General features: G+C 42.1%; 2 long non-coding RNA genes across 4 annotated transcripts in view; one reads left to right on the top strand and one right to left on the bottom strand.

The window, feature by feature from the left end:
• Nucleotides 1-349: 349 nt before the first annotated feature.
• Nucleotides 350-4,697, bottom strand: LOC135419700 (uncharacterized). Of its 2 annotated transcripts, XR_010433107.1 has the most exons (3): nucleotides 4,601-4,697; nucleotides 3,772-3,962; nucleotides 350-464 (listed from the first exon to the last, which is right to left on the bottom strand). It is a non-coding gene; the product is annotated as an uncharacterized LOC135419700 (long non-coding RNA). The 2 variants fall into 2 exon arrangements; XR_010433106.1 differs by lacking the exon at nucleotides 4,601-4,697 and having other exon boundaries at nucleotides 3,772-4,589.
• Nucleotides 4,698-4,798: 101 nt separating this feature from the next.
• Nucleotides 4,799-11,799, top strand: part of LOC135419699 (uncharacterized) — a 65,512-nt gene continuing 58,511 nt past the window's right edge. For both annotated transcript variants that reach the window (XR_010433105.1, XR_010433104.1), the window contains exon 1: nucleotides 4,799-4,921. This is a non-coding gene — a long non-coding RNA (uncharacterized LOC135419699). The remainder of the gene's footprint in view (nucleotides 4,922-11,799) is intronic.

Below are 11,799 nucleotides of genomic sequence, written 5' to 3'. Positions count from 1 at the left end.
CTGCCTGTATTATGTTACTTAATCAAATGGATCAAAAATGTTCTTATTCTAGTGCCATTTCAATTAAGAGTGTTGTATAAATATTACTCTGCTGGAATTATGCATATGAATAAGGTAAGCAGATTTAATTTGGAGGCTTTGAGTGTGAGACTGCTTTCTATTGATGTATCCAACTTCAATTGTCAGTGCTTTCTTGTAGTTACCCTGGCAGTCTGTAGATGTGGTTTGCATTTTGAATCAGAGATCCTGAGCAAGATCTTACACAACTGTGCAAGTTTTATAATTAAAAAATACATGGAATAACATTTCAGCAATACTCATTATATTGCACACATTTAAAGTAAAAAAGTAAGGTTTATCTGCTTTATTTGGATTCCCTGGCAACAAATGAGTTCTGTTAATGTGTCTAAATAACGGCTCTTGGCTGCCATGACATCCATGATTCTTCGTGTAAGTTGTCATTTCTGCAAAAAAAAAAAAGCATAGAGTTGGTACAACACAGAATTGTTTTCAAGTTGGAAAATTTCCTTGTATTTATTTTAATTTGAGGCTCAGGGTTCCTTGTATCGTGAGATCGTGAAAGGATCACGAGAGTGGGCCTGCATTGTTGAGTATTTAGAGTTGGATCAGTGCAAGTTCAAAGAGAATCAGCGCAAAACTTCAGGTGTCTTGTCTTCCCTCGATTCTTGAAGAGCCAGCACTCCTCACACACACTGATACCACGAAAACTATGAAAAAAAATTCATAATATTAATGGCCTTGCAAATGGGAGAACTGGGATTAAAGAATCATCTGCTTCTGCAGTGAAACATAAGGCTGTAAATTTGTGTGTAAAAATATGTGGCATATTCCTTCACAGAAGAAAATTCTGTATGCAAGGGACCCATTTACAGCCACTGATGTGGGTGAGTTCTCTGGTGTCCATTTCAGTGTCTGAGCTAGAAATGTGCTTGTTATAAACAGGGTGATGAGAAGGGACTTGAGGCTGAGTGGTAAGTTACCATTTCATTGTTCCTATCAAAAAAATTGGTGAGTAGCCAGGACAGCCTGCAGGTCTTTTAATATGAGGTACCACAGACTTCTACCTGGATATAATGGCATTATTCTGATGGGGTTTGAATGAAAATAGGACTTTTGTGCTGAAAAACAAGATGAAAATTGGGTTGTAGGAACTCCCCAAACGAAAAATTATTAGCAGGGCAGTCTGAGTGAGGAAGGCTGGTAGGATCTGCTCAGCAACCTGTTTGTAATGGCATCTGTTGAAGTGAGAGTTGCTGACTGGAAGGGGCTCTGCAGCTACAATTTTAAGAACTCTGAAGATGCTAGTTAGCTTTAAGTGAGATTTTCAAGAATATTTTCCTATGCCATTTTCATTGCAATGGGAATATTATGTGTGAATCAGTGGGAGTTATATTTCAGGGTGCCTCTGGAAATCATGGCCTCATAAATTCAAATTGGAGAGGACCTCTGGGGGTTTCTCATCCAACCTCTTGCCCAAAGCAGGGCCAGCTTATGAGATCAAACTAGGTTGCTCCAGGCTTTATCCTGGTGGGTCTTGGAAACCTGCAAGGACAGAGACAGCACAATGTCCCCAAGCAATCTGTTGCAGTGCTTTACGGTCCTCATGGTGACCCACGATGCTTCAGCAAAACCAGCCCCAAATCACTAATTATGTTACATAAATTCATTAATTTTGTGTTTTGCCTGTGACTACTGACTTGGGTCATGTCCTCACTTCCCCTTGACTGCAATAGATGTTGGCTGCAGCTCAGCTGTTGTGAAGGGTCAGCAGCAAAATGGCTAACGAGTAGTGATCTCAGTGGAAAAATGCGGATTCACAATTAGAATGCTGCATCCAGCAATGTCCATTGTTTTACCCAGGAGGGATAAAGGGGAGAGCAGAGGGAAAAGAAATTCACTTAGAAGAAAGGAAAGGAATACAAAGCGGAGCTTATCAGAAGTTGCTCTTTCTCTGCTGTAGGAAGAAAGAAATGCTGCTAAGGAAAATTGAAAGAAACAAATGATACCACGCAGCAAGGTCAGGAGAGGATGAATAAAGGCATTTGCATGTTAAAAGCAGCGAGGATAGAAACCTGAAGGATAGAAGATAAAATGTGGTGATGCTATGTGCTATAAGCATTTGTGGTTAATCATGATATGCACAAAGAATTCCTCACTTCTAAATTCACAGTTTTAGATTCACTTATTTTGCTCACAATTCATGATGAATTTCAAAGAGGAATTATTTTCATAATTACTTGGATACTTTTGATGTTCCAATTTGTTTTGTGTATAGATAGAAACAGAGTTGCTGAACTTTTGTCTAAATATTCCTTTCTTCAGACCTCTGTGCATAAATTCCCAAGCCCCCTAGTCTGCTAAATTCTTGGCACCTTCTTATTTTCCATCTGCCAGATGGTTCCTTCTCCCACCAGTCAGGGTTATCAACAATTATCTGTTTCAAGCCATGTGCATGTCTCATAACAGTTTATCATGGGAGACATAAAATGGAAAAGTGACATATTTAGTGTTTATGTAACTTCCAGAATCACTTCTGGCAGCTTTCATTATTTGCTTATTTGCCACTGGTGGTTCCTATGGATGTTTCTTGTACTGGTCTGGGATCAGCCCTTCAGATCTCACATTATTTGGTCCATTTGCTAAAATCAGACACTTTGCATGCTCAGTGAGCAGGTGTTTTTAGGTGGTCGAGTGGTGACCTGTTTTGTTCTTCAGAACACCCTTATATCTCCTTACCCTCTCTTTTCCCAAGTAACAAGTGATAGGAAATGAGGAAATAGCCTCAAGGTGCATAAATGGAGGTTTAGACTGGATATTTGGAAAAATTTCCTCACTGAAAGGATTGTCAGGCACTGGAACAGGCTGCCCAGGGAAGTGGTAGAGTCACCACCCCTGAAGGTATTGAAAAGATCCGTAGCTGAGGTGCTGAGGGACATGGACTTAAAGTTCTTAAAGGTCTTTCCCAACCTAGATGGTTCTGCAGTGAGATGGCTACATCAGACGCTGCCAATGCCACAGTGGGGTGGTTAGAGACACTGGGGGTCTTTCAACTCATGAAGCAATGAAAAAATCTGACTCCCAGAGCAGAGCTTGGGGCTGAATCACGCTGACTTCGATGGGGTTATGTGCTTTGCACTTGCTTCACTGGCTGTAGCTCCAGTGCAAACTGTCAGAGCTGTCAGTGGTAAAGGATACCTGTTTCAAAGAATTACAGTGGTGAAGAGTAAGTGGTGGGAAACAGTTTTTTGTGTTTCTCTGCTCCTCTATGGGAATGCAACAGCCGGTGCTGACCACAACACTTCGATTTTGTAAGAGTTCAATATCCAGTCCCTAATTGCACATTCTTTCCTACTGAGAAGAGGTAAAAATATAAAAGTGCAGTAATGTGGCTACTGCCCAGAGAATACCTGCTGTGTTATTTTAACCCAGGAGCTCTCATTCCAGGGCACAACTCACATACAAGGCCCCCCCGCCCTTTTATTTTACTTTAAATAGGAAACGTTGTCTGATGCCACACTAGAGAGGCAACCACTGCCTTTCTGGAGGCTGTGCCCTGCAGGTGCTAATTAGGAATGTCTGACACCTGATATAGAAAACGCACACCTGAAAGCAGTTGGGGGCTGTGCTGCTCAACCCTTTCACCTCACAGACAGGTAACAGTTTCTCAGGAAAACTGGATCAAAGCAGAAGTCTTCCCTGCCTTCCCAGGTCCCACAGGACTGATCTGCCCCCCGTTATTTCTGTCTATACCTATGCCCTGCCAGGCCCAGCCGGCTCTCTGGCTCTCATGGTTCCAGGGCTGCCATGTGCCATCAGCCTGATGGGTTGCAGCTGGGTGAGGTGGGGCAGCACTCAAGGAGCTCTCCTGGGGGTGGCCTTCAGGGAGGATAAATGCAGCAGGGGAGGTGCTTTCTGGGCTGATGGGATTTTGCCTGAGGTACCTTTGAGGGGAAGGGTGTCCGTAGCCCCAGGACTGCTGTGAGTCTGCAGGAAGGTGCCTGAGCAAAAGCTCCTTTCAGTGCAGAGGCTTTGCTGTGCCCTGAACAATGGGGAGAGGTGGCAGGACTGCCGTGCTCAGACACTCTTCAGTGTAAAGAGTTGACAAAACACATGGAAGAGCACCAGTTGGGACTGAGGAAGCTCCTGAGTGCATTGAAGCAAGAAACAAGACTCCCAAGTGATGCAGGTGGCCGTGCACTGCGCAGGAGCTGCAGCCCGTGAGGTGCCTCAGGATGAGAAGGTGAGCCACTGACGGCGGCTGAGCTGTGGGGGTAGCATGGAAAGGGGAGGGTGGGGGTGTCTGTGGCATTGGGATGGGGCCTCTGCTGTCTGCTGAACTGTGCTGAGGACATGGGCACTGGCAACAGGGCTCTGGGAGGGCTGTTTTGGGCTGGCAGTGGAAGAGGCTGAATCTTGAAGAAAACTCATCTGGGGAAGTGTAATAAATGAGTCAATAGAACACAAAGCCCATGCTTGGTCAAGTGGGCTCTGAGGGGGAAATGAGATGTGGGGAAGGCCTCTGCTCACTGTGAGCCCAGGGTGGGTGAACTGTGATGGGAAGCTGGGAGTAAGCTCCCACCTGGCAGCCCAGTTGCTGCTGCTGGGGAGCCCCAGATGTATTTTGGGGAATGACTGGAGCCTGTGAGGGGCCTTTCTGGAGCAATGATGCCCATGGGCTGTTGACTGCAGCCAGAGGGGAAGGTTTGGTGTGCCTGGGGTGTGGGGTGGGTGCTCTGCTGCTGTGAGGTCACTGGGCTCCTGTCTGTGCCATGGAATGCTGGCACACCGCTGTGGGCTGCTTGGTGCCACAGGCATCGTGTTCTGCTGGGCTCCGGGCACCTGAGCACTCCTGTGTATGCTCACCTCTTCAGGGACGTGCAACGCTCAGACAAATCTACAGGTAAGGAGAGGCTTTGGAGCTGATCATTCATTACACACATGTACTGACAGAAAAATCTGTGTATGCTGCCTTACCATTTCTAAGTCTTGTTGGGGTTCAGTGCAGAGTCCTTTAGTGTATCTAGACCTGTCCCGTGCCTGCAGTTGCTGATGAATTACAGAAAGTGTCTGTTTCTCTTCCTCTGCTTTCTGAACTGAACGCAGCTGCCCTGACCTCTCATCCCTCTTGCACAGGTGAGCTCTTGTCTCTTTGCTTCTGTCTCATTCAGAACCTGGAGGTGATCAGACTCCCTGTCGCTTAATTAGTCCTTTCATAATGAATAATTTGGGTAAGTGCTTTGCTCTGAAGGGTAGCCAGCCATTTATCTTTGTCACTTCTATCCGAATGATTGTTCTGAAGTTTAATGTTTTGCAATTGCTGGCTTTGGCTGTGGCATAGCCTGTAAACTATACTTAGACAGATGCCTTAAATCCTATCAAGAAATCAATGGCCTTTTCCTCACTGAAGGCTTCAGATCTTGGTACAACATCTGGTAATGGCTCCTCATTTTCTCTTATCAGTCTCTATATAGGAGATGCTGAGAAAACGCATGTGTGTGGGCTCACAGCTGAAGTCCTATTGACTGCTCTGAGCCCTGTGAATATGTGTCCCTATAATCTATAATTCCTGGCTAAAACAATAGACATAAGTTATTCTCACATGTAAACCTTGGATTTTCTTGCCTTTGGTATACAGGCAATGTGTAACAACCTTCTGCATAGCTGCTGAATTTATTCCTGTGGGAAGGTGAAATGGAAGAAATGAAAAATCTAAACATAATTTTAGAGAAAGAGGAGCTAAGTGCACAGGCGGATGATGCATTTAAAATGGTTTATGTTTAAAAAAAATCTCATAACTATTTAGTTAGTACTTCTGTTCTATAATTAAGACAATTATCTCAAGTGTTCTCAGCAGTTGTTCTGCATTAGCTTACTGAAGCTAAATCAAGATGCCTACCCTTATTATTTCTTCTCTGACTCATCTGTAAAGGGCTCAGAGGGGAGAGCAAAGGGCTCTCTTTGGAGGCTGCTAGTGCCTGGGCATTCTGCTTCCATGTTATGCAGGTGGGCTTGGAGGGAGACGGGTGGGTATCCCATGATATGCAGATGATGAATAAACTCCCTGTACTCACACTGCCTATTAGTGCACCAGCATCTTTGGTACAAGGTTGTGCTGGGTACTCTGGGAATTGAGGAACAAGGGGGGCAGTGAGGAGATATGTGGCACAATGACCATGTTATTGTCTGAAAAGCTTGACATATGGCTATTCTAACACAAACAGTAAATACCTCATTATACAAAGCTATTACTGTTTCTAACTCAGCTCTGGTACTTCAGTGAAAGCAATGTATCTCTGGCATTTATTGGACTATAATACTGACACAAATGCAGCACTCTGGCATCCTTATGTATGTGCAGAACTCTGTTTTCAGGCCACTGGATACATCACTGATGCAGATTACTCCTCTCCATTATCCACTTACTTAGCCATAAAGTCTTGGTAACTCTTCTAGAGGCAGTGTGACCTGGGAGAGGCACCTCATGTCTTGTGTGGGACACTTCGTTCTAACCTGAGCGAAGCTTCTCTACAGAGAGAGGTTATGATGAGGATGGGTGGAGGAGATCATGTTGCTCCTGGATGACTCTGGGGGTTTTGGACAACCCCAGATGGGGCCAATTAGGACTTAAAACAGCCATGGGCAGCCTACAGGGCACTGTGCCTGATAGGGAGCCTGTGTCCAAGAGTTCTTGATTTCTGTCCAGATCCCCTAAGAATAATCAAGTGTTTTGAGCCAATGGCTGTGGGGGAAAAAAGCCATAAAAATAGTCAATCACTTAAGAAAATGTTTGCAGTAAGTCTTTTTTAAAATGGTCTAGCAAGGTTGCTAATTGCATATACATTTGTATTTCAGCTATCCAGGTTTAGGCTGTGTGATAAACATATACAGGGGCAGGTGCTGTGGTACAAGAGGTGGTTCAGTGGCTGGAGGATCAGGCCATGGTTGGGCACGGGAACAGTTTGGCTTGCTAATTTAACAGAGTATTAATTTAAAAATTATGCTTAGTTAAAAATATAATTATGTTAAGATTAGAATATGATCTTAACTCATAGACGTTTAATTTTCAGATAAACCTCTCTTAAGTAAAAAAAAAGGAGCTGTAAGGTAATTTAGAAAGAAGAAGCCTTTTTTTATGCTTATGTCAGGCATTTAGGGAACAAGTGGTGCATGAGCAGGCCACAGAAGACATGGTGTCTGAAGAACAAAAATGGAAATCACTTTCATTTTTACACTTAATAGCATGAGCTTATCAGGCAGCAGAATCAAAATAAATTTCTGAGAACTAGGACTGGGAGTTAGGTATGGCAGGACAGATTTACAGTAGAGGTTAGGTAAAGAGGTGCAAGTATAGGGTTTTATGTCTTGTTCTAATAAAGCATATTGCATTGTAACAACACTTCTTCCCTTCTGTTAGGCTGAGCAGTCCTTGAAGTATATTCTCCCACTTCTTAAAGTGGAACTGGAATCCCTAATAATTGCTTCCAGGTGTGTTTGTATTTTGATTTAGACTTGCCTTGCTTCTTGGGTTTGGCTTTCTTCAGTCTTTGGCACTTCCTCTTGCCCTGGATGGCTCTGTAAGTTCCATGCTTTGCTCTGCAGCTGAGTATAGAGCAGTAGGTGCCCCAGCACTTGTACCAGTCTGGAACTATGCCACATCCCAGCAACATCTCTGGCAAGCAGTTTCTCTCACATAGAGTTTTATGGCAACCTGTGTCCAGGCAGTGAGGATTGTGTTTACAAATTGCCTTATAATGAAGCTTTTAGGGTCAGAGGGACACTTCTGGTCCTAGCAGGAATTTAGCATAATCTCATGCACTGAAACTAGGGTGCTTGATGTGAAAGGAAAGAGGGATTTTGCCCTGTATTTCCAGGAATACTTTATATATAGAGAGATACTTTATAAAAGCAGTTGGCTTCTTGAACACTCCTATTTATTTCTAAGGCGCTGTGGGAATTGGTGTTGCTGATCTGGCACTCTTGCTTTCTTATCTGCTGCTTCATCATGATTTCACTGTAGTGACATTTGTTGTCAGAAAGTCAATATGGTGAGTTTGGGAAAAGCTGCAGCTGCTTGGAAAGTGGAAGCAACAAGCTAAACAGCTGATCTATCAAGTTCACTTGCAATATTTGTTTCAGTAATGGATCGTGGTCTGATCCAGTTAAGTGATGGCCTGGGCAGTCACCTCAGTACTGGCTCAGGCTGGCTCTGGTAACTGGTAAAAGAAAAAAACCTCTCAGACAACAGAGAAAATACTCCTGCAGTCCCTGAAGGAAAACCTAGAAGTCAAGCTTCAGATAGGGCAGATGCAGCCCAGTCCTTTTTCCCTCCATACCCTTTTTGACCATGCATATGCCTGGGTTTTGGCACAGGGACAGTGTGGGTTGGTTTTTAGTATAAGAATATGCTTACTGAAGTGCTACCTTGAGGGGCCATGTCTCTTCACCCTGTTTTTTTACTGTTAAAAACTTGAAAAGAGCCCTTAATATGCAAATTGATTGACTGAAATGACTAAAAAGGATGCTGCCATTATTGCTATGAATCAGGATTCAGATTTGATTGTGTATTATATTCTTAAATATATTCAGCACAAAATGCCTTACATTTCAGTATGTGAAATGATAGGCAGGGAATCCATTGTAATGGGCCATGCACTGAGTCATTTGACAATGTGTCTGATTTTTACTGAGTACCTCTATTTCAATGGCAAGTTGAGCTCTTCTGATGGGAAGCAGAAATGTACAGTAGGTAATATAACGAAATCAGCTGGTTATTTGGTGGGGAGAGATGAATGGCCTTCTCAGTTCCGCAAGGATGAATATTTCTGAATGAAGCTCATCAGATTCATAACCGTGCCAAATCCAGGACTAGCTGGCTGGAAATTTCTCTCTGAAAAAGCATTACTCAGTTTTCTAGAAAACTTTGGGTGTGCTGGCTTAAGATATGGTACCTTGTTTTAGTACACAAGTGATGATCAAATGTGTTAGTGGAGTGAATTTAAAAAATACACAAATTAAAAAGCTTATTTAAAAAAGCTCTTAGAATTGGCCAATTTCCACAGAAAAAGCCCTGCTCTCTGGGATCTGTTTCAGAGATATTGTCCCAAAGTTCTTCAACACAAGGTTCTTGAAGTTATAGCTTTAGAATGGTGAATGCTTAAGAGGTATAGAGAACTATTAATATATCTTAATTGGTTCCTCTCCTTTTAAAAATCACATAACTTTAATCTGGTCATGTGCAAATCTAAATCAAGAATTTTCCTGTGGATAATGAAGTTGAAATATTGCCTAATCATTTACCTTCTTAGAGAAGGACTGGCTGATGGATTCTGTGGCTTAGAGCTTTCTGGCATGAATACTTTCCAAACAGGGTAGTACTTCCAAATGTATTTGCATTTGCAGGGTTCAAAGTAGCCATGTGATAGCTCTACGTTCCTCAGTGTTATATATAGCTAAGGTTTTTGGATTGTTTTGGAAGAGAATTTCCTTTGGAAAGGAAAAGTGAGATTATGGAACACAACAGTGGGATAAAGCTGTTTGCAGTCAACTGTGAGGCACTAAACATCCATGGCAGCCTAATGAACAGTGCAAGACCAAATTTCTGTGAAATCAAATGATCTTCAATGCATCTTGAGTGCCAGCTACAGGAACATGTGTCATCTTCTAAGAACTGGCAGCCATCTGCTGGGTTCATGCTCTTTGTTTGTGTGACGTGCCGCCCCCGCTGGAAGTGTTTGGTGACAGAGCCCAAATGAGTTACACAGTCAAATATGTAGATCAGCTTCGAGAGAGGAAAGCCCAGTTTAGTGCTGTGCCAGTGCTTTGCAGACAACTGTCTGTGCATAATGTGCCCTCATCAGTATGTGGGGCCTATGTTGTGTTTCTGGATGCTGAACCAGCAGCAGAGTTGTGTGTCCATCTCTTTTAAATCTTCCATGATTATAACTCTCATTATAATCACTCCTTGTGTAAGTGAGAGGGAGGGTGCAATAAACTTGTGTAATTTATTTTCTACTTATTGTCAAGCTCTCCCAATTGTAAATAACATGAATTAAACCACGTCAGTAATCTAGTGAATGTGCTCTAAATCAAATCTAACATATGGTTCAGACTTGGGCTACAGATCAAATCAGAATGGATTTTATAGATAGTTTATAACACACATACTGAACATCAAAATTCTTTTGCGTACTGAAAAACATGAAATGTGAAGTTCAATATAATTACCATAGAATGGTTTGGGTTGGAAGGGACCTTAGAGATCATCTAATTCCACCCCCCTTGCCGTGGGCAGGGACACTTTAAATTTTGTATGTTTTTATTTTCTAAATCTTGTATTTAGGATAGCAGTATTTCAAGTAATTCAATTTTAGTTCTTGGCCCTACATTTAGTCTTTATTCTATTTATGTGCTTTGAGACTTGATTCTGCTGCTTTCCTGTACCACAGTATTTTTGTGTGAAGTCAACTGAATTTCATTTTTAAAACCAAATGAAATAAGACTTCCTTGTGTGTTCTTGGCATTATTGAGTAAAAGAGTCTGTACATATTTTGCAGATATTGTCACGCTTATTCATGCCATGTATACTTGTGGATCAAAAGCAGTGTGAATAACTATCACTCAAGCAATACGTGTCATTCAAAGAGTATCTGAAACTATCAGTGTAACTCAGTGGGCCAACACCAGTCTTTTTGCAGAACTTAAGATAATTGCCAATAATTTCCTTAACTAGAAAACTGTTTTGAACACCAATATCTGGATACACATCTACTTATGTACCAAATATGAAAATTAATCTTCAGGCAAAGGTTTCAATTTGAAATTACAATGGACTAGGTACTCTGTCAACTACTGTCACAATTGGACTTCTTTATAAAAAGCCCATGAAATGCTCAATATCTGCTCAGAGCAGATATATTATTGAGTATCTTATCATGAAATATTCTTAAATCTGGTGGAGGAAAAGAATTTCTGTGTTGAACTCATGTTTCCAGAAATCCCAAGTATTTTTAGTTATTGAAATCTTGTAGTCATCTCCATTTTTATTGAATACAGTTTAATCTATTTGTATGTGGCCAAGTTTGTCTCTTGACTATAATTCCAAAGCAGAGGCCTGAAGTCAGCAAATGAGAGGTTTCTGATTTTAGGTGTTTGAAAGTCTAAAAGTTAGAAGAATATACATTTTTTAGGAGGGAAGTGCAAATGAGTGGGTTAGAGTAGAGCCAGAGCAGAAAGCTTTCACAGTGCCTGACATGGGTGTGCTGGAGAGGTGGTTCTCACTGCTTTCCTACAGGGAATGCCTCATCTGCAACATCCCCCAGAACAATCCTCTGGCACTTTTGTGATGGAACTTATCCAAAGTTCAGTTTCTCATTGCACAGAGCAACTGGGAAGGAGGGGAGCAGGAAAGGCCTGAGTTTTGGATTCCATCACTGTAATGAGAAATAAATTGGATGCAAGGAAAATCTGCATTGGGCCTTAGTGCTGTCAGACCATGCTGTGTTGTGACTAATGCTTTTTTCCCACTTTGTTGTTACTGAAATCAATGGCAAAACTCCATTTATATTAAGAGCACATGACAAGACCCAGAGTAAATGAAAGAAGCAGATGACTAACAGTAATGGACATAATTGGGAAAGAACAGTCCTATCAAAGGGTATATTCAGAGTTGATTTAGAGTGGTAAGTAAAGATCATTCAGTATCTGACTCAAAACAAGATAAAGGCTACAGCCATTAAAGGCATATCCACTGTGCATAGAGGGAAAGGGTCTCTTCATTCA

This window comes from Pseudopipra pipra, chromosome 10 (assembly GCF_036250125.1).
Source record: "Pseudopipra pipra isolate bDixPip1 chromosome 10, bDixPip1.hap1, whole genome shotgun sequence".
Lineage (NCBI taxonomy): Eukaryota > Metazoa > Chordata > Aves > Passeriformes > Pipridae > Pseudopipra > Pseudopipra pipra.
The sequence above is the reverse complement of the archived record's forward strand: the minus strand, read 5'-3'. Positions and strand labels throughout refer to the sequence as shown.